The sequence below is a fragment of the Heliangelus exortis genome, chromosome 8 (genome assembly GCF_036169615.1).
Source record: "Heliangelus exortis chromosome 8, bHelExo1.hap1, whole genome shotgun sequence".
NCBI lineage: Eukaryota > Metazoa > Chordata > Aves > Apodiformes > Trochilidae > Heliangelus > Heliangelus exortis.
In genome coordinates, this window is record NC_092429.1 from 1,712,063 (window position 1) to 1,730,894 (window position 18,832).

The 18,832-nt window shown below is 47.5% G+C and overlaps 1 protein-coding gene across 3 annotated transcripts in view; it reads left to right on the forward strand.

Moving 5' to 3' along the window:
* JAK1 (Janus kinase 1) overlaps positions 1-18,832 on the forward strand; it is a 63,269-nt gene that overhangs the window by 3,684 nt on the left and 40,753 nt on the right. The window contains exon 1 of one of the 3 annotated variants that reach the window (XM_071749917.1): positions 11,586-11,847. The exons of 1 other annotated variant lie outside the window; for it this stretch is intronic. The gene's annotated coding sequence lies outside the window, so the exon portion shown is untranslated. Of the gene's footprint in view, positions 1-11,585; positions 11,848-18,832 lie in introns of those variants that run through there. One more of the 3 variants, XM_071749916.1, reaches the window with a different exon arrangement.

An 18,832-nucleotide genomic window follows, 5' to 3' on the forward strand; every position in this document is an offset into this window, starting at 1 on the left:
ATACTTTTTAATACTTGTTGATAAAGGTCTCTCAGTGGTGGCTGGCAGGTCTCTTGACTCACTTTCTGTGCCTCTCAACCTACAGTAGATGATGGGACAACAGGTATTTTGGGACAACAGGTATTTTGGGACAACAGGTATTTTGGGACAACGATATGGGACAGCAGTTATTTTGGGACAACAGTATGGGACAACAGTTATTTTGCAGCTGTGCCAGGGTGACACAGTGGGGTGTTGGTGCTTTCACCTTGTTGGGTCTTTTTGGGGCTTTTCTGCCCTGCTGAGGGAGAGACTGCAAATTCCTTGGGTGATTTCTGTACTAATGTCTTCAAAATGCCTGAAAGGGGCAAGGTTCTCAGTGACCCTGCTCTCTGGGCTGAAGTTGCTCTCTGGTTTTTGTGTGGTGGGAATTAAGGGAAGTTTTATCCCTCCCTGCAGGAGGTGCAGGGCCAGGCTGCAGTGCTGAGGGAGGACAGCAGAGGGGTCCCTGACTCCAGGTTGTGTTGTGGAGCATGGAATCCAAGGGATTTTTAATTTTTTTTTTTTTTTTTTTTGGTGAGTCTTGCAGACGTGTTAGTGTGGTGCCTGTTCCCCAGACCCCCCCCAAGGAAATGCATATCCCAGAGGCTGCATGCAGCAGTTTCCAGAGGACACAATTTATTCTTAAGTGTGGTCATTAACCCAACAGTGCTTAGAAAACTCTCCCCAATGATTCATGGCTCTGCAGGGCTTTGCCCTCTGCTTCCCTGCTGCTGCTCCTTGCTCCAGGGAGAGGCCAGGGATGAGTTCAGCCAGCAGTCTGCTCTGAGGTGGCAGTGACATGGTTTATGTTACTCCTCTGCTCTTCTTTCCTGGAAGGTGTTTGTGCCAGGCTGTGCTGCTGGCTGGGTCTGTTGGAGCTGTTTCATTGGAATGTTTCATTGAAATGGGAAATTATTGGTGGTGTTCTGACTTTTGAGTCTCTCTGGAGACTCCCTGGTACTAGAAGCTCATCAAATGATAAAAGACATCCTGCTAGCAAGAGTTGGAAGTTCTAGCTAGGTTAAAATCTCAGCAGAATCAACCCTCTGCTTCCTCTCTGCCTCTTTCCATAGCCTGCAGGGCCCCCTTGACCTGCTCATCCCAAAAAGGAGAGGTGGGCATCACCTGGGATGAGCAGCTGGAGATGTCCCCATAAGAGGGGGACACATCTGCACTCCTCCAGGTGCTGTGCCACATTCCCAGTGTGGCTGCAGGATGAAGGGGAGGGAAAAGGGGCTGTGGGATCTCTGAGGTAGGAGCATTCATAGGCTGCAGGCTGCCCAAGGATGGGTTTCATCTCCTGTGAGTTATTTTGCCACTTTGCTCTGGTAAGACCTCACCTTGAGTACTGCATCCAGCTCTGGAGTCCCCAGTCCAGGAGGGACATGGACCTGATGGAGTGGGTCCAGGAGAGGGCCAGGAAAATGCTCTGGAACACCTCTCCTGTGGGGACAGGCTGAGGGAGCTGGGGGTGTTCAGCTGGAAAAAAGACTCCAGGGAGACCTAAGGGCAACCTTCCAATATCTGAAGGGGCTCCAGGAAGGCTGGAGAGGGACTGTTGTGCAAGGGCCTGGAGGGATGGGATGAGGGGCAATGGGTTTAAATTAGAGAAGAGCAGATTTAGGTGGGATGGTAGGAAAAAGTTCTTTCCCATGAGGGTGGTGGGAACAATGGAAGAGGCTTCCCAGGGAGGGGGTTGAGGCCTCATCCCTGGAGATGCTCAAGGTGAGGCTTGAGGAGGCTCTGAGCACCCTGATCTGGGTGAGGTGTCCCTGATACTGCAGGGCTGGGACTGGGGGAGCTTTAGAGGTCCCTCCCAACCCAAATCATTCCCTGATTCTATTGCTCTGTTCCTGCTGCTGTTTTAGGAGCCAGCAGGTGTTTGGGGGCTGTGTGGCCTCTTTCCTGGGAGACAGGCAAGTGGCTGTGGAGTTGGGAGCTGGAGGGGGCATGGCCTTCACCTGGGTCCCCCCTGTGCTCCCCAGGGATGGTTTGTGTCTTGCCTGATGAATACAAAGTTGAATACAAAGTTAAGTCAGAACTTAACACTAGAAACAAACAAGTTCTTGTCCTCCCCACAGCAAATGACTGCTCAGAGCCCAGCACGGAGGTTTGGTCTGGACCAGATCCAGGGAATCAGGTTCCTCAGCTCCCAAACCTTGTGGGGGTCAGTGAGTGAGCAGGGCCATGGAGCTGGCTGTGTGCTGGTGAGCAGGCAAAGAGGCTGCTGAGATGAGATGAGATGTGCCTCTGGCTTCAAGTGGTGATTCTCATTTCCTGTTACAACAAGTACAGCCTCCTGCTCCTGCGTGGGGCAGGAACTGGAATCCTCTCTGTGTCTGCAAACAACACCTCTCCCATCACACTTATCAGGAGCCTTTATCTCCCTCCCCAGCCCAGCAGACACAGAGTCCATCTCTTTTTCCTGTAGTTCCCTGCTGGTATCTCAATGGGACAGGCTTATTTTAAGTGCTGGTGGGTTTGTTATGTCTAAATATTGCTACCCATTAACAATGCAACTATCAAGGGTTTTTTGGCAGGGGAGCACTTCCTCCCACAGACCGTGGTAAAGCCAGATGTAAACAACATGCAGGGAGTGCTACAGCAACAGCACTTTCTGCTCAAAAAGAAGGTCTCTGAGGACCATCCCTTTTCTGATAAAACTTTCTGTAATTTATGGGTTTGATCCCAAGGCAAGGCACTTCTCCTGTGACACGTCCCAGCTGTCATTTCAGATGGATTTGTTCTAACCCAGTGGTTCTCAGGCTTTTGCATCAGGAAAGTCCCTTTTCCCATCTGGAGGCCTTTGCCTTCCCACCCACGTTTTGCATGAGAAGAACAACTGTGACATCTCCTCGGGCTGCAGACAAGAGCAGTTCCTCTGTTCCTGGCCCCCATCCACAAACCATCCTTTTAAGGGTCAAAGTTTCTGGGCAAGCTGGCTTCTGACACCAGTGGGATAAAAAGGCTTCCATTGTCTGCTGCCTCTCAGCCTTGAAACCAGGTGAAGATGTTGTCTTGTCCCAAAATGCTTTATTTTTTTTTTTTAAGTGTGACTTCTATTACTCTTCAGCATTGATACTAAAAACCTCAGTTTAGTTGTACTGAAATGAAAAGAATCCTTCCCAACAGAGTTTCAAGCACTCTGTCACCTTTTCAAAGTCTAGCAGTTCCCCACATGATTCAGTTCCTCATATGAATCAGTTTTAATTACTCTTCATTCAGATCCTCTCTGGCTTTGAACTTAAATCCAGACCTTCTTGATTAACCTCTTTACAAATCAAGGAACCTAATTGCCACATCCTGATGTGCACAAACATGAGATGTACCAGAATGTAACAAAGTTGGTTTTATCAGGTTAAGCAGTTTCTGAATGTGAGACTGGAGTTGTTGGATAAAGTGAAGTGAAAAAGAAGAAAACCAAACAAGGTGATGACTCTGTGATAAGAAATCTGTTTGTGTGATAGAAATGCTCAGCCAAGAAACATTATTTTTTTTTCTTCAGGTGCACATCTTGACATGCCAGCTCCAAAAACTGCTCAGTTAGAGCACCCTGCCTCCAAAATTTCATGAGCCTAACAAGAATCCAACATTATTCATTCATTACAAACATGCTCAGCTCAACCACAGTCATATTTTTGCTTTCTTTGAGTTAAATCAGATCAATGTGTTGGAGCTGCATTCCTGCTCTCTGTGTTCTCTGTGGAATATTGTGATTTTTTTTTTTTCTAGCTCCTGTTCCCAGGTGAGGGGTCCTTTTGTGACAATTACAGAAATCCATCACCTGGAGAAGCACTTCCCAGGAGCACTCTGTGAAGAGACAGGAACATTTCTTCTTTCTGCATAAAATATTTCTGGTCATATCTCACATTTTGGAGCATCCTCATAGCTGAGCTGTTGGAGAATGTGTAAACCTGGCATTTTTGTCAGTTTGATTGATGAGGGGAAGCTGTGACTTGAATTGATACCTGCCTGGGGACAGAACTCAGCAGGGACTGAGTGTCTCAGTGCAGTACAGCAGTGAAATTACTGCTGCCATTTGTGTATTCAGGCAGGTGATGAGGTTGGACATCTTGGTACATAATTTGCTCTTAACATTTCACAGGAGAGGGGCACAGAGCTAGATGTGGATTAATATACTCTTAGATGAGAATCACACATTTAATATGGGGCAATGTTCCAGGCTTTCTAGGACTAAACACTGCTGGAGCCTGAGGAAAGACCCTCTTGACTCCAAAAGGCTGTGGCTCAACCTTGTTCTTCAGATCAGAGGTGAAATTTTGACCCCAGTCTCAATTTTTACCCCCCTGCTGACTTCAAGAAGATGAGAGCTGCACTCAGTCTTTTTTTTTTTGTTTGTTTTGGTGCTATACAGGGATGCACACCTGACACTGGGAAAAGTGGAGCAGAAAACGGAAAAAGGAACATGAGGCTGCTTGGTATGGAAGGAAGCAGCTCTTGGTTTGGGCAGTTCCCTGAATCCCCTGAAATCAGGCACTTCAGCACAGCTCAGGACGTGTCCCCAGGGCTGTGCACACACTGATCTCCTTAAATTAAGGCAAACTCCTAAAGATTTGGTGCTCTGGTGCTGCTGGTCAGTACAGCCCAGGGAGCCCAGCAGGGCTGGGGTGGCAGCTGGCAGTGGGTGGGTATCAGCAGGGGTTATGAGCACTCCCTGGGCCACAGGTTGCTGCCTCCTCCCTCTGGTGGATGTGAGAGCTTGCTAGTGACTGCCCTCCATTTTATTTAACTCCAGAAGCAGGCAAAGCACACTGAATAATTCAAGAGAGACACGTGTTTAAACATTTGCACAAGCTTCAGATTCCTCCTGCCTAAAAATAAGTCTCAGGGAGAGCAAATGATTCCTCTTTGAGATATTGGCAGATGGACCCCATCCCAACACCAGCATGTTGATCTCAACCAAGAGGCCCCATCTGTGGGTCTTGTCCTTGGGACCAACCTGGGGCTGATGGTGTTGGAAGGTTCAAGGAAATGAGTTGAGGGTTGCAGACACAAGGGCAGCACCAGCAGAGGTAGTTTGGATTGGGCAGTTGGCACAGAGCCCTGGAGAAAAGACTCCAAGGTGAGGTCAGTAACAAAGTCTGGACATCAGCAGCTTTAATTTTTATTCTGAAGTTACCCAGGGAACTGTTTTTCCTAACTGGAAGTCTCAGCTCTTGTGACTGAAGAGGGAGAGCGTGGCTTTAATAAATCACACAAGCAGAAATCTGAACACACAGATGCTCTGTAAGGTTAACATTTTGGAGCCCTGGAGCAGAAACAATTCCTCCAGAGGGAAGTGGGAGAGCACAAGGCATTACCTTTCCCATGGAAGCACTCTGAGAGAGGCTGTGCTGGTTTAGATGTCTTTGTGCTGTCCCCAGGCTCCCAGAGTGACAAAACAAGTGACAGGTTGGGTTTGGAAAGATTTCCACCCTGTGCAGAGCAACAACAACATTTCAAGACAGCAGAGGATGCCACCCCTCCAGCATCCAAAGCCTTGCTGGGTTCTGGTTTGAAATACAGTGCTCTGGGGCACTCTGGGAATTAAAATGAAGATTTCCAGAGGGTTATTGCTAATGAAGTCTAATTAATTTCAGATGTAAATGTGACATGCTGCTGCAGTTGTGTTTGCATCCCCACTAAAGGAAAACTCATTTTAATCACAATCCACAGTGGGTGTTTTGTCTGAAAATTATTAAGAGGAGCACAGTATCTGTTTAGCTCATTCTTAGCTAAAGGATTGGTCATTTTTTCACCCCTTCAGCTCAGCTAAGTTAAAGGAAACCACAGCCTTTTGAAACAATCGACTGAAATGTGTTTCACTTCAGAGGAAATGAGGAAAACCAGAGTTACAGAGAACAGGAGAAAAATCCTGCTCTGCTTCTCATCTCCCCAGGTTTCAAGTGGATGAAATGGCAGCACCAGCTGTTTTCACCAGGTTTTGTTTGACAACCTGAATGCTCTTGATACAGGTGAAACCCACAGCTAACAGTGTCCAAATGCAGTGTAACTGTTGCCCTCTTACTGTAGATTGTGCCACTGAAACACAACCCAGGGTGACAAGAGACCAGCCCAAACCTCACCTTCCTCTGTCTCCAGGGCCACTGACATCATCTCATTTTTCACAACCACAGTGCCCATGGTTTAGCACCACAGCAGGATGAGGGCAAAGCCTGGGACACTAAGCTCCTGCTGGTGACATATTTTGTCTTGAACGGGCTTGGGAAAAAAAGTCCACGTTTCTCCACAGTCAGAATTTGTTTGCTTGAGTTTCTGGACCTTCTGTGCCATTAGGAGCAACACCCTTCCTGGAAACACAACCTTCATTCTCCATCTCCAAAAGCCAGAGAGAGGGGGAATATGGGGAATGCCACATAAAAAAAATGGTGCTTTATAACAAAGACTGAGGAAATGCAGTTTTAAAAGTGCAGATGAGAGAAAACAAGCTGCAACAGAGTGTGCTTTGGAGGCTGTCCAAGCATGGCAGGAGATTCCCAGCTGTGAATAATTCCTTACAGATTTTGCTGTGTGCTCCAGGCTATGTGGGTGCTCCTGAAAGACTCAGGGACACCTGGGTGCTGGACACTGACCTGAGAAATGCCCTCAGCCTGGCAAACAAACTCAGTGATCTTTGGACCCATGAGGCAATGTTGTGTGGCATTACAGAAAAGTGAATGCTGTAGTGACAAATGTGGCATTTCCAACCCTAAAACATTTAATTATTGCTCTGGTTGAGGTCATCCCCCAGCAGCAGACTTGCCACCAGTACCACAAGTGCCACAAACCTCATGCTTCTGAAGACAGCCACACTGGAAAGCAGAGGAGCTGAAGAAAATGCATTGGAGATTTGGGGCAATATTGATTGGATTTGGCTTCTTTTATTAGACTGGTTGGAGTGGGACTCAGAAGGTGGGATTTGGAGTTGGCCACCTGCATTATGTCCCAGAACAAGTGGTGGCTGGGACAAAAAAAGCAGCTTTAGGTTGCAGTGTGCCAGGCACTGGTGTAACTCCATCCTTTGCAGCTGCTCTACAGCTTTTAACAGAAACCCAGCTTCTGCTTCCCAGCAAGTGAATATAAAGTATATTTTCCATCAGAGAAATCTGTGTGGGGGAATGCAAATCATGCTGTTGGTTTGGTTTGTTGAGAGGAAACAAAGCACCAGAAAGCTGGCAATGGGAATAAAGAGATGATGGAGGCAAGCAGCAACATGAACAACCCTGATCAGGACTGAGCTGTGGCAGCAGCATCTTCCCAGTCCTTGGAGCAAAGGGAGAGAACTCCAGCCCCCCAGCCAGGGAAGTTGGGAAATGGAGCTCCAGGTTCCACCTCCTGCAAACTGCTCTGCACTGCTTCAACCCTGGGCAGGAAATCCCCCTTGGCTTTCAGCAGCAGCTGCCACAGCACCTTCAGAACAAGCTCTGCTTTGGAGGGCCAACATCCCATTGGTGTTTTGCAAAGTAAATTTGGACTGCTGACAAGAAGTAGCTCTCCTTCCCCAAAATGAGATGATTAGAAACCCCACTTAGCTTCCAAAAAAAAAAAAAAAAAAAAAAAAAAAAAAAAAGGGGGGTGATTAGTGATGAAGCAGCAATTCACACATTCCAAATGTCTCAAAATAAACTCTACCACTTACTTTCCCAAGCAGAGACAAGAGACTCTGAAAGCAGCACCACACACGTTATGTGAGCACAGGAAGTTTCAGATAAATTCAGCTGCAGATCAGATGAAAGAACTTGTGCTCTTGCCTATCTATTTATACAGCTCCCCTGGCAAGTCCCCCCCATCACTGCTGTGTCTGGGGGCCCTGCAGGCTTTGCATGGTGCTGGTGTTCAGTGTTTGCTGCTGGGGAGACAGGCACAGGGTGAATTCACTTGGTGGCACCCACCTGACAGGCACCCACGGAGGGTTTGAAGCCCCTCAGGTTGGTGCTGTGGGACCCCCGTGGCCTGGCCCACCTCTGCTCTGGGCTGCAGACCCACCTGAGAACAGCTGCTGCTTTCTGTGTTAGGAGAAATAACTTTTAAGTGAAAAGATGAGTTGCATCAGCCACAAAGAACAAATGCTCGAGTTGCTCTCTTTTGTGACTCCCACTTTTTTTTGGCTGGAGATGAAACTGGAAGAGTGTTTTTCTTTCCGGGGAAAAAAATCATTAAAAAAATGAATTCTCGTTTGAGCAGCCACTGCAGAAGCATTCACACATTAGAATTAGTCTCAGAATAGTTTATAATACTACAACAAAGTAGGGAATTGCTGACACTGGAAATCAGCAGCCCCTTTTACACAGCACAGTGCCCGTGACTTCATCACCACCTCCTGATTTTTGTTGGGACATCTGAGAAGAACCAGGCTCCAGAAGTACTGCCAGGAACAAGTCAGTGACAAACCAAGCCCACTTAGATAGTGTTAAATCACATTTCTGTAAGGGCCCAGTCAATCCCAAGCTGATGGCATCACTGATTTAAAGCACTTTACCCTTGGCAGGGACCCTCACTTGTCCTTGAAATGCCACGGGGAAAAAAAAAAAGCTTTCTGAAAACATTTTTACTTTTCAGTGTGAAAACATCTCTATTTCAGAGGCTGAGGGCAAGTTTGACATCTGGAAGCTTGAAACCAAACTGCAGAGCAAGCAAGCAAGGGATAATTTGTGCATCCATCCTTACCCCTTCTTTAAAGAAGACAACAAGGGAGAATGTGGTTTAATTTTGTTTTATTTTTAAGTCACAAATACCAAACCTGGTAAATCTAGTCATCTGCATTTTGCCATTTTTTTGTTTCTCTGGAGGGTATCAGTGCATCCTGGAAGTTGGAAAATGAAGTATCTAAGATACAAACTAATTCTCCTGACCTGTCACTGCAACTCAGCACAGTATTTACAGGGGAAAGAAAAATGTATTTTGCACCACAGGCCTTTTCTGCATCTCTTTGCAGGCCTGCAGTCTTTATAAAGAAGACATATGGCTACAAATATGTGGGATTAATTCCTTAGAGAAAACAACTTTAAGGTTTTTAATGCAAAATTACATATTTCCCATAGGATGGTATGTTGTGGTAAAAAGCAGACCATTTTGGGGATATGCTGGAAGTCCTCCTCTGTTATTAACATAGTTCTTGGAGTAATTTTTAGAAGCACATTGATTTCATCCCAGCCCCATGTCACAGAACAACTGGTAGAAGTCAGCAGACAGCAGTGGTCCTGAAATCAAGGAGGAAAAGCAGAAGGCTGATATAGCAGGCAGGACTAGGAGAGTGAACACCCCATTTCTGCAAGACTCTAAATACTCTTTTTTTGAGGTGTGTGAGCACGTGAGAAGTGAACTATCACTGAAGGACATGGCCTGGGTCATTCCTGGATGTGGGCTTGGTCTCTGGGCAGCAGTTCAGCTGGAGGCAGAGGTAAAGCTGGTCTGGGAGCTGCAGCAGCCCCAAGCAGCCTCAAGCTAAGCCCTTAAGCAATCCTTTTTCTGACTGCCACCTTCTTGGCTTTGCCTTGGTTTGCAGCTCTGAGCTTCAGGATTTCAGGACATTTGCAGCATCAGTTGCTGTGCTGGGAAGCAAGCCCTGCCTGAAAAGCAGAAATGATAAATACCTGGTATGTTACTGGGCACGAAAACCCAACCAGAAGAAAACAACTTTGTCATTTTAAAGGCAAAGCCGTGGAAAAGGAAAAAAAAGTTCATCAATGGAAGGAGACTGCAGGCAGATCACAGGGAACAGGAAAGCAAAAAAAGGTCAGGCTTGAGAGCAGTGGCACAGCCACTGTCTGCAGGGTTTGACCTCTGTCCTTCCAGCCTCAGTCTGTTTTCTAACCAGTGAAGATTACTGGGGTGATGGAAACAGAAGGAGACTCCAGCACTTTGCTGTGTGCTGTGGTTAATCCAGACCCAACAGTGCCACGTGCCTGGTGTAAAAAGGTTAAGATGGTGCAAAGCCATCCAAATTCCACTCCACTGGTTCCCTGACAGCTGTGGAAATAGGTGGGGAATGGCTGGCTGCTTCCTCCTTGGGAGAGGAGGATAAGAATCAGTTACTTCATCTGTATTTTGTAAACTACAACCACCTGGAGATGCACACACCTGGGACTCGTAGGCAATCAGCTCCTCTCTCCCAGCTCCCCTCTGGGAGGGGAAAACTTTTGGGTTGTTTTCCTGCAGAATAGGTTGAAAACTCCAAACCTCAGGCTCTGAAGCACTGAACATGGGGCAGATTAACTCTGTCTATGTGAGGGCAAAGGGATTTTTACACCCACGTGTCGCTGTGCAGGAGAAGACCTTGACACAAAGATGTTATCAGGGACCTCTGGTAAGTCTGAATGACACGGAAATACTGCTGTGTTGAAGAGGGGCACGTTTCTCAGGGCTTTTTATGTTTTGGTTTTTTTTCATGACCTATTCAGCTTTCAGGACAATTCAGTCTTTTATCTGCAAGACTGAAGTACTCCAAAAATGTCCACCTAAACTTAATGAAGTAGGGCGAGAGCAGATGGGTTCTTTCTACAGAAGAAAACGTCAAATACGTCTGCGTGTGTGGGAAGTTGATTTCATTGAACTGAATCATTTTGTTACCGATTTTACTTCCACTTGTGCTGTTTCCTGTGACTTTTAGAGAAGAGCTTGGCACCCCCAGTGCAGAACCCAGAACCTCTTTCCTGTGCAGCCGGGAGAATCGCGGCTCATTTTGGTGTAAACACCGAACTTTTTACCTCTGAGCAAGGCAAGAGATGGGGCTGGGGGATTTGTTTAAGATGACCCAAACACACCCTTAGCTCTGCCTGCACCTCTCCGGAGATCACGGCCGGGAGAAGACCATCCTCTCACACCAGCACTCGAGTGTTTTTGGAGTGCCTACAATTAAACCCCAGGCACTGGGCTGGGCCCCACCTCACCCGCTGAAACTTTTACCTCACTTCACACCAGGCAGCTCCCTGTGAAACCCCCTCCCTTCCTCCACAAGGCACCAGCGAGGCCTTGGTCTCCCTCTCCTTCTCCCTCTCCTTCTCCCTCTCCTTCTCCCTCTCCTTCTCCCTCTCCTTCTCCCTCTCCTTCTCCCTCTCCTTCTCCCTCTCCTTCTCCCTCTCCTTCTCCCTCTCCTTCTCCTTAGAATCATAGAATGGGCTGGGTTGGAAGGGACCTCAGAGCTCATCAAGTCCAAGCCTTGCTCCACTCCCCCCGTGGTTCCCAGCCCATGGCACTGAGTGCCACATCCAGGCTCTTTTGAAATATCTCCAGGGATGGTGAATCCACCCCTTCCCTGGGCAGCCCATTCCAATGCCTGATCACCCTCTCAGTAAAGAAATTCTTTCTAATGTCCAACTTCTTTCTCTCCTTCTCTTCTCCCTTCCCCTCCTCTTCCTCTGCCTTCCCCTCTTCCTCCTCCTCGCCCCCCTGCCCCGGGCCGCCGCCTCATCCCCTCAGCCACAGAGCCGCTCCCGCCCTGCGCGGGCCCCTCTCTGCCGCCCTCCCCTCAGCGCGGGAGGCGGTCCCAGTCAGTCAGTCAGTCAGACAGACAGACAGACAGACAGTAAGTCACCACCCCCGGGCGGGCAGTCAGTCGCCACCCCCAGGCAGTCAGTCGCCACCCCCGGGCGGGACGGGACCGGCGCATGCTCCGCGGGGCGGCCGCCGCCGCCGCTGCTGCCGTGCCGGGACCGCCGCCCTGCCGCCGAGCGCCCGCCGGCTTCCATCTCGGACGCAGCGGGCCGAACCGAATCGTAAGCGGGCCGGGTCGCCCCTCGGGGGCCGCGGCTGAGCGGGCACGGCCCGCCCCGCACCCCCCCCCCTCCCCTTCGCCTCACGGCCGCCCGGTGAGACGCGACGGAAGCGGTGAGTGGGGCCGGAGGGGATTCCCGCAGCTCCGGAGCCGGGCCCTGGGCCGCGGGGCAGCCGGGGAGGGCGGTGGGGACCCGGCCGGGCGCTGTCCCTCAGGGAGGCTCCCGAGATGGCCGACGGGCGCGGGGGCGGTGCGGGGCTGTCCCGGGCTCTTCCCGGGCTGAGCGCGGCGGGCGGGCCCAGAGCCGGTGTTTGGGCCGGGGTGTGCGGTACCGGTGGGTTCCCCGCGGCGGAGAGGGACCGTGGCGGGCTGGGAATGGATTATCGGGGGTCACGTTCCAGCGAGCGGGACGAGGGATGGCGATAAGAGGAACCGGAACGAAATAATTTCGGTTCTGGTGGAAACGGGTGAAGTTCGGAGAAAAAAAAACCAAAAAACCAAACTTCCCTGGTGCTCATGAGCGAGCTCGGCCTCCCCGGCAGTCCTCGGGTGTCTGTGGAAGTGGAGCTGCTTGGAGGTGCTCCTGCCTCACACTTGTGTGGGAATGGAGGGTTTGGGAAAGTTGATTGGGTCCAGCTGTCAGTCTGGCGTCTGCTCGTGTTGTGTAAGGGGTAGAGAGACATTTTTGGATATCTTTCAGCCCCCTCCTTGTGGGTGCTCCTTCCCCTAAGGCTGGTGACAGCCGTGGCACGGACAGGTCACCTCTTGGTCGGACATCTGTCACTGGAGAGTCCGAGGAGGGATGTGGAACAGGTAGCCCTGAAACTGGCAACTTGTGCCTGCCTTCCCCCTTCTCCAGACACCCTAAAATAGAATTCTGCCAGAGCTGTGTGTCTGTGTGAAAACCATCGGTATATTCCGATAATCCCGGGGTGTTCGGATTTTCAAGATACATAAAGAAAGCTCAAATCTGAGGAGCACCAGGACAGCAAAGCCTGAAGCTTGTCAACCTCACTGTTAAACGTGTAGGTTGATGGCAAAGAGATAACGTGGCAGTCACTTGGTGTGACAGGAGAGGTTGGACCCGGCCACCAAATATCTGCTGGGCCACCAAATCTCTGCTGGGTGATCCTGGAGACAGGGGTGGCTCATGGGGTGAGGGGTTGTATTTGAGGCACAGATAAACCCCCAAACTTTCTTGCACTTTTTGATGGTTGTTTCTCACAGATTATCTGCAGTTTTGTTCTTGAGCAGGATACCTCGGTACCATTTTTATTCACGGCTGCTGAAGCTCAGTGTTAAGTTCAGTTTTGACCATTTATGGGGAGTGGAAGACATTTCCTCCTGGCCCTTGTTTTTAAAACACAGAGGAAATTGCACCTTGATCTGGGTTTGTGCTGGGTGACACCAGGGCAGGTGCTTTGAAGTACAGAGCCAGTTAAGGACATGCTGCTGGTGTCTGAGCAAACAACAGCTTGCAGCAGGCTCCTGCTGTCATTTGAGGTGTTGAAAGTTGGTAGATTTTCTGAGTGTTTTTGTCAATACATTGCCAGTGATTCAGTTCTCCTTAAATATCTTACTTGTCTAAGTATCTGCAACCAGTTTGCCCCAAAGCCCAGTGGAACAGAGAATATGCTATGCTCCAGCAAGGGAAAAACTGCAAACACTTGACCTTTGGGAAAGGTTAGGTGAAAAACTTGTCAAAAGCCAGGGCGAGTGGGTTGAAATTTGCAGAAGAATCTAAACAAAGAACTGGAGCAACTTGTAAGTTGGTGAACTACTGGCAGTCTCTGCACTGCAAAAATCTTTCAGAATTAATTTTAAATTGTCCTTTTTTGAGGGGTAGATTCTGTAAATCTTTATCTGTTCTAGAATGTGCTGTGCCTGTGTGTTCAAATGAGTTGTCTGTACAGTGAGTTTGTTTGAAAAACAAATGGGAAGCAAGGTCTGGAGAGAATATCTAAATTCAAGAGCAAACTGCAGAGCAAAAAGCTGAGGTGTACCTGAACAGACTTGGTGGGTAAAATCAACATTTTAAACTCATTTCTTGGTCAAACAGAGCCTGCAATTTAAACTGATTTGAATTCTTTTGCCTTACCTATGGGGGATGCTGGAAGTCAACTGTGGTTCTTAGTTGGAAGAATAAATAAAATGAATTCAGTAACTTTAGGTGGGCATTTCTGTAGTGGTTCAGTCTTGCAAATTCAAGACTGAATTTACAGAAACCAACTTCCCTTTTCTGTGTAGAGGGGAAAAGTCTTTCTGTTTTGGCAGGCTGCATCCTGACAGTGATGCCTGTTCTTGTGGGTGGGAAGATTTTGCCTCTTTCCTACCACGTACTTCCCCATCCTCCCTGAATTTGGAGGTAGAACACCTTTTTTTTTCAGCTGCAGAGCTGGCCTCAGGTTTCTTGACATCATGCTGCTGCCCGAGCCTGGTATGAGGAAGAGAGGTTCAAAAACACAGCATGAACCCAAATGGAGAACCCTTGAATCTGTATGCAGCATTGGGCAGGAATTACACATTAAAAAGCTGGTCTGTTTATGTAAAGAGGAAGGTGTTTGAGTTGTTCTGAGAGGTTAAAGCTTTTAGAAGTAAACCCAAACCCTTACAACTGGTCCTATTTAGATGTGCAAGGGATCATTTTGAGAACCTAGGAAGGAGAAAGCATGCTGAGAAGCCAGATTACAGAGAGAAGACTGGGCCAGGACCTGGTTCCTGCCTCGTCTCATGTCCCACAGCAATTAAAAATGACAAAATGTGTTTTTCTGGTTGACAAACTGGCAGCATTCCAGGTGTTCTTTTGTAGCCTGTCCAGCAGTTGCAGTTCCTTCAAGATTGGGCATTATTCCCGTCAGCACACTCGGAGCTGCTCAAGATCTCTAAAGCACTTAAAATGCAATTAGGCTGCAGGTATTGGTAACAGCAAACACTTGCCAGATTGATAGAAAATGGCTTTTCCAGCTCAGCACATGGTTCAGTCAGTTAATACTCAGGGCCTGCCTTTTGCAAAGAAAGCTTTTTCATGGACTGGTGCTGCTCAGTTTGCTGGGAGGGTGAGACAGATGTGCTTGAACCTAATCAAGAAGGGAAGTGGATTCTCTAAGACAGGCATTTTGGGGTGTTTGGCAGCTGAAGTGTTGCTTCCATCTGTTGCTGTAGTTTCTGTACAATATGGGATGTGGCAGACTGGGGGAGATCATTCTGTAGGGTCACTTAATAACCTGAGCAGCATGTCAGGTACCCTGCCCAGTATTTGTGTTCCCCATTTTCCAGATCATTAAAAAAAATGAAACAATGCTAAAAAGTACTAGGTTACTGGGAAAAGAAGTTAATGATGGTTCTCATGGGCAAATTGGCTGCAATTTCTCTTGGTTCAGATTGGAAGGGGTGAAGTAAGGAAGTGCAATTCAGTGGTTTTAATTTCCTGGCTTGTTGAGCACAGGTGGATTTTTAAGGAACAGGTTTCTGACATTTTCTCTGTGCTGAAGGCCTTATAAAACTTCAGTTTTGGTGGCTAGAATAATTCTCTTTTTTTTCCCCCTGAACTGGTTATATAAATGTCAAGTAGGTTGCATAACAGGGAAAAAAACTCAGCTACAGGAAACTGGAAGAGCAGCTTCCACTTGGACAAGCATAGTCAATACCTCTCTTACTGCATATCATTACCTCTACCATCCTCTGACTCTGTAGGCATTGATAACAGTGACATAAATATGGTTCCTCTGCATGTTGTGTGATTATAATTGTAGCTTAAAATAGCATAAAAATGATCTGTTGGAATTTTTTCCTCTGCAGGATGCAAGAGGTAAGATAGAAAATAAAGGACAAGAGCTGGAAGGCAGTGGAAAAGCAGAGGATGTGTAGATCATCCCAAACTATGAAGCAAAGTAGTGGAGGAAACCTGGGAAAAATCAAATCAGAGTTTGTTTGAGGAGGAACTTACCCAGGGAGTTAAGATTCTGAACAAGGCACCAAAGAATAGGAAAACCTTTTGGATTGGAGTGAGTGGTGTTGCCACTGGTTCTGCTTTGTCAGCGGTTCTGATAGTAAACAAACCATCTTCCAGACATACCAAGGCACTGTTCTGCTGTAGCTATGGAGCTCCCAAAGCAGCAGCAAGGGTTTGCTGGTAAAGAACAAGCTTTTACAAGGCATTTTGCAAGAAGCTCCTCCACCCTAAGTGCACGGCTCTGGCAGCTTTGCTCCCTCAGGTGTTTCTGACTCCTTTGAAGCTGGGCTGCCCGGTAAAGCAGGGCCTGCTAAGAAGTGGAGTCAGCTGGGTATTTAATGCTGTATTCTCTGGCTTTGGAAGCAGGTAGGATTTACCATGAATCAAGGCTGTGGTTACCTGTGTGTGTGCTGGAGGAGGGGACAGGAAGGTTCAGAGAGATGAGGAGCCAGCCTGCAGGTGGATTAGCAGATAATGCTCGATTCCCTGGATTTAGAAACCTTGGGGTGTTTTAATCTTGACTGTGCCACTTGCCAGTGCAACTTGTTTCTCCCCTGTTCTCTCCTGGAAGTTCCTTCCCCAGCCCCCAAAGGCTTGGTTCTCTTTGAACTCAAAACCTAAGTGACAACTGCCAGTCATACTTCCAGGGGAAAAAAAAATCCTAAAGGAAAATGTGTGTGGTATGGAGTCTTCCTTGTTTGCAGAGTGAGTCTGAGGGGGGCCCTGGCTGTGGAGGCAGCAAGATGTGAGTAGAGGATGAGTTCTTAGCAGCTTTGGGCACCAGGTGCTGTGTAAAATCTTATTTGTGTTGTGTTCCCTCTCATTTGTGTTGTGTTCCCTCTTGTGTTGTGTTTCCTCTCATTTGATTGCTCCTGGATTGCCCTTCAGATAGCCCAGTTAAATTGAAATACTTAATTAGCACTCCTCTTAATACTTACCTTTCCATCTGGGGCACCTCGGTCAAAATAACTTCCACTTCAGAGCTTTTGAATGACTTAATTTTACTGGCTGGAAGATGAGATTGAGGTAATACTGACTCATGCTGTTTTGTACAGAAAAAAAAAATCCTTTTCAAGCTAGGAGGTTGTATCTGCTGTGGAAGTTGCTGTGCCTGCAGTACCTTGCAGGCAGCAGTTCTGGAAAAAAATCCTTACACCTCTCTCCTTGGGAAGCAGGACAGAGCTAAGCCTTCTACTTTTTTAGGTAAAGAAAATGAAGCAGACAGTGTTAGATCTGTGACTCGGACAGGGAAGAGAGGGAGGGAGGAGAGGGAACACTTGCAGGAAGTTTGTTTGTACGTGGACTCGAGTTTTTCAGGAAATTAATTTGGCAGAACTAACTTTTATACTCATTTTGAGACACCAGCAGCACGGAGAGATACATTAAACAAAACAAACCTTAAAAGCCTTGGCACTTGTACAGTCTGAATAACTTCCTGTTGCTTGCCATCCATAAATACCTGTCTGTGCTCCTCTGGATGTGACCAGAGGATAATAACAAATTCAAAGCAGGTTTTTTGTTTGTCTTTAATTTTTTAGAAAGCTATATTAGTTTGTAGGTCACTAGGTGTTTAAGGAGTGGGAAAAAAAAAAGCATAAAAGGTACCATCCTAAGTTAAACATTGCTTTAGGCTCTGTTTTTTATACTTTAATCTGTTATTTTACATTTTTTGGTTTCTTTAGCCCTAGGATGTCAAGCTGCCACATCTTAACTCAAGCTGGTGACCTCCTGCATGGCAAAACAGTGTGGTCTCCCTCAGTGCTGAGGTTTTTAAACAAGAACAACTGTAAGGTGGCATTTGCAGTTCACTTTGTGTGATTTTCTTGTTCACTTGGCCCCCATTTTTTGGAAGGATCATAACTGTTTCCAAGAAAACTTTTCCTGGTGTCCATGCTGCTGTGTCCTTGCCCTCATGAAGGGCACACAGGGGTTGTGTTTGTAGGTGATGTAGAGCAAGCCCAGTAGAAAAAAAAGTTTTATGTAGATCTGTGTTGCCAGCATGAGCATTTCCAACAGGGATTCTCATCTGGAAGCCTTTGTCTTACCCCCTACATCACCTCTCAAAATTCAGCCTGTGTTATTTTTTTATCAGCATTTATTTTAGTAGCAACTCACAGCCACCAGCACCTTCCTTTGAAGTGTGGAATTGATCAGTGCAAGAGAGATTGGGTTTGATTTCCCTGTCAGAGCCACAGGGGGGTAAGTGAACTATGGGGATGGCTGACTTGAAGCTTCATCATGACAAAAAAAAAACCCCAAACAGCATATCTTCTGCCAAATTAACAAAAAAAACCCCAAAACCTTGTGGGTTTTACAGTCCTTTCAACTTCCTGTGCATGTGACTTACGACATGGCTAAGTTACATCTATATAAGCAAGATGCATCAGGAAACTGAGGGCTCACTTTGCTTATAAAAAGTCACCTTTTAAATCTTGAGTGCTCAGTAGAAGCCAGGAGAGCCTTTAAGTAACTAAAACCCAAGAGGTGATCATCTGGGGTGAGTACAGATCAACCCTTCACCCTTTAGTGCTTGACTGAAAGTTTCCCTTGCAGGAAGAGTGTCTGGTAGCTCCAGGTTTAATCCCACTGTGTTCTTAGAAGTTTGCTGGTAAATTAAGTGAAAAATGAGCCCTCATTTTTCTTGATCCACGTGGAGGGAGGAGGTGAGCAGTGCTGTGGAGGTGTTACCAAAGCCCTGGTTTATGTGGCAGGTGACAACAGTACCATCTCCAAGGTATTCTGGGTCACCCTGTCTTCTCCACTGGATATCCAGTCCAGCTCAGAAGACTTCCACCCACTAAGAAACCAGGGTGCTTTTCAGTTTTAACAACTTCACACAGCCCAGCTTGCACAGGGTCTTTTTCTCTAGACATGTCTTGCACCACAGCATCTCCCCACTGATGTGCTCTGTGCCTCACTTTGGGTGCAGAGGAGCATTTATACAGAACCACCCTCCTGCTCTGTCTACCTGGAGAATTAATTTTACCTAATGAGGGCAGGACTTCCCAACCTATAAATCCATGGGAGTTCTCTCCCTCTTGAGGGAGAGATTCCAGATCATGGATGACTTTCCCCTGTGTGTTGCTGGCACAGCCTCGTTGTGTGCCCAGAGACTGTTGTGTGCCCAGAGACTGTTGTGTGCTTTC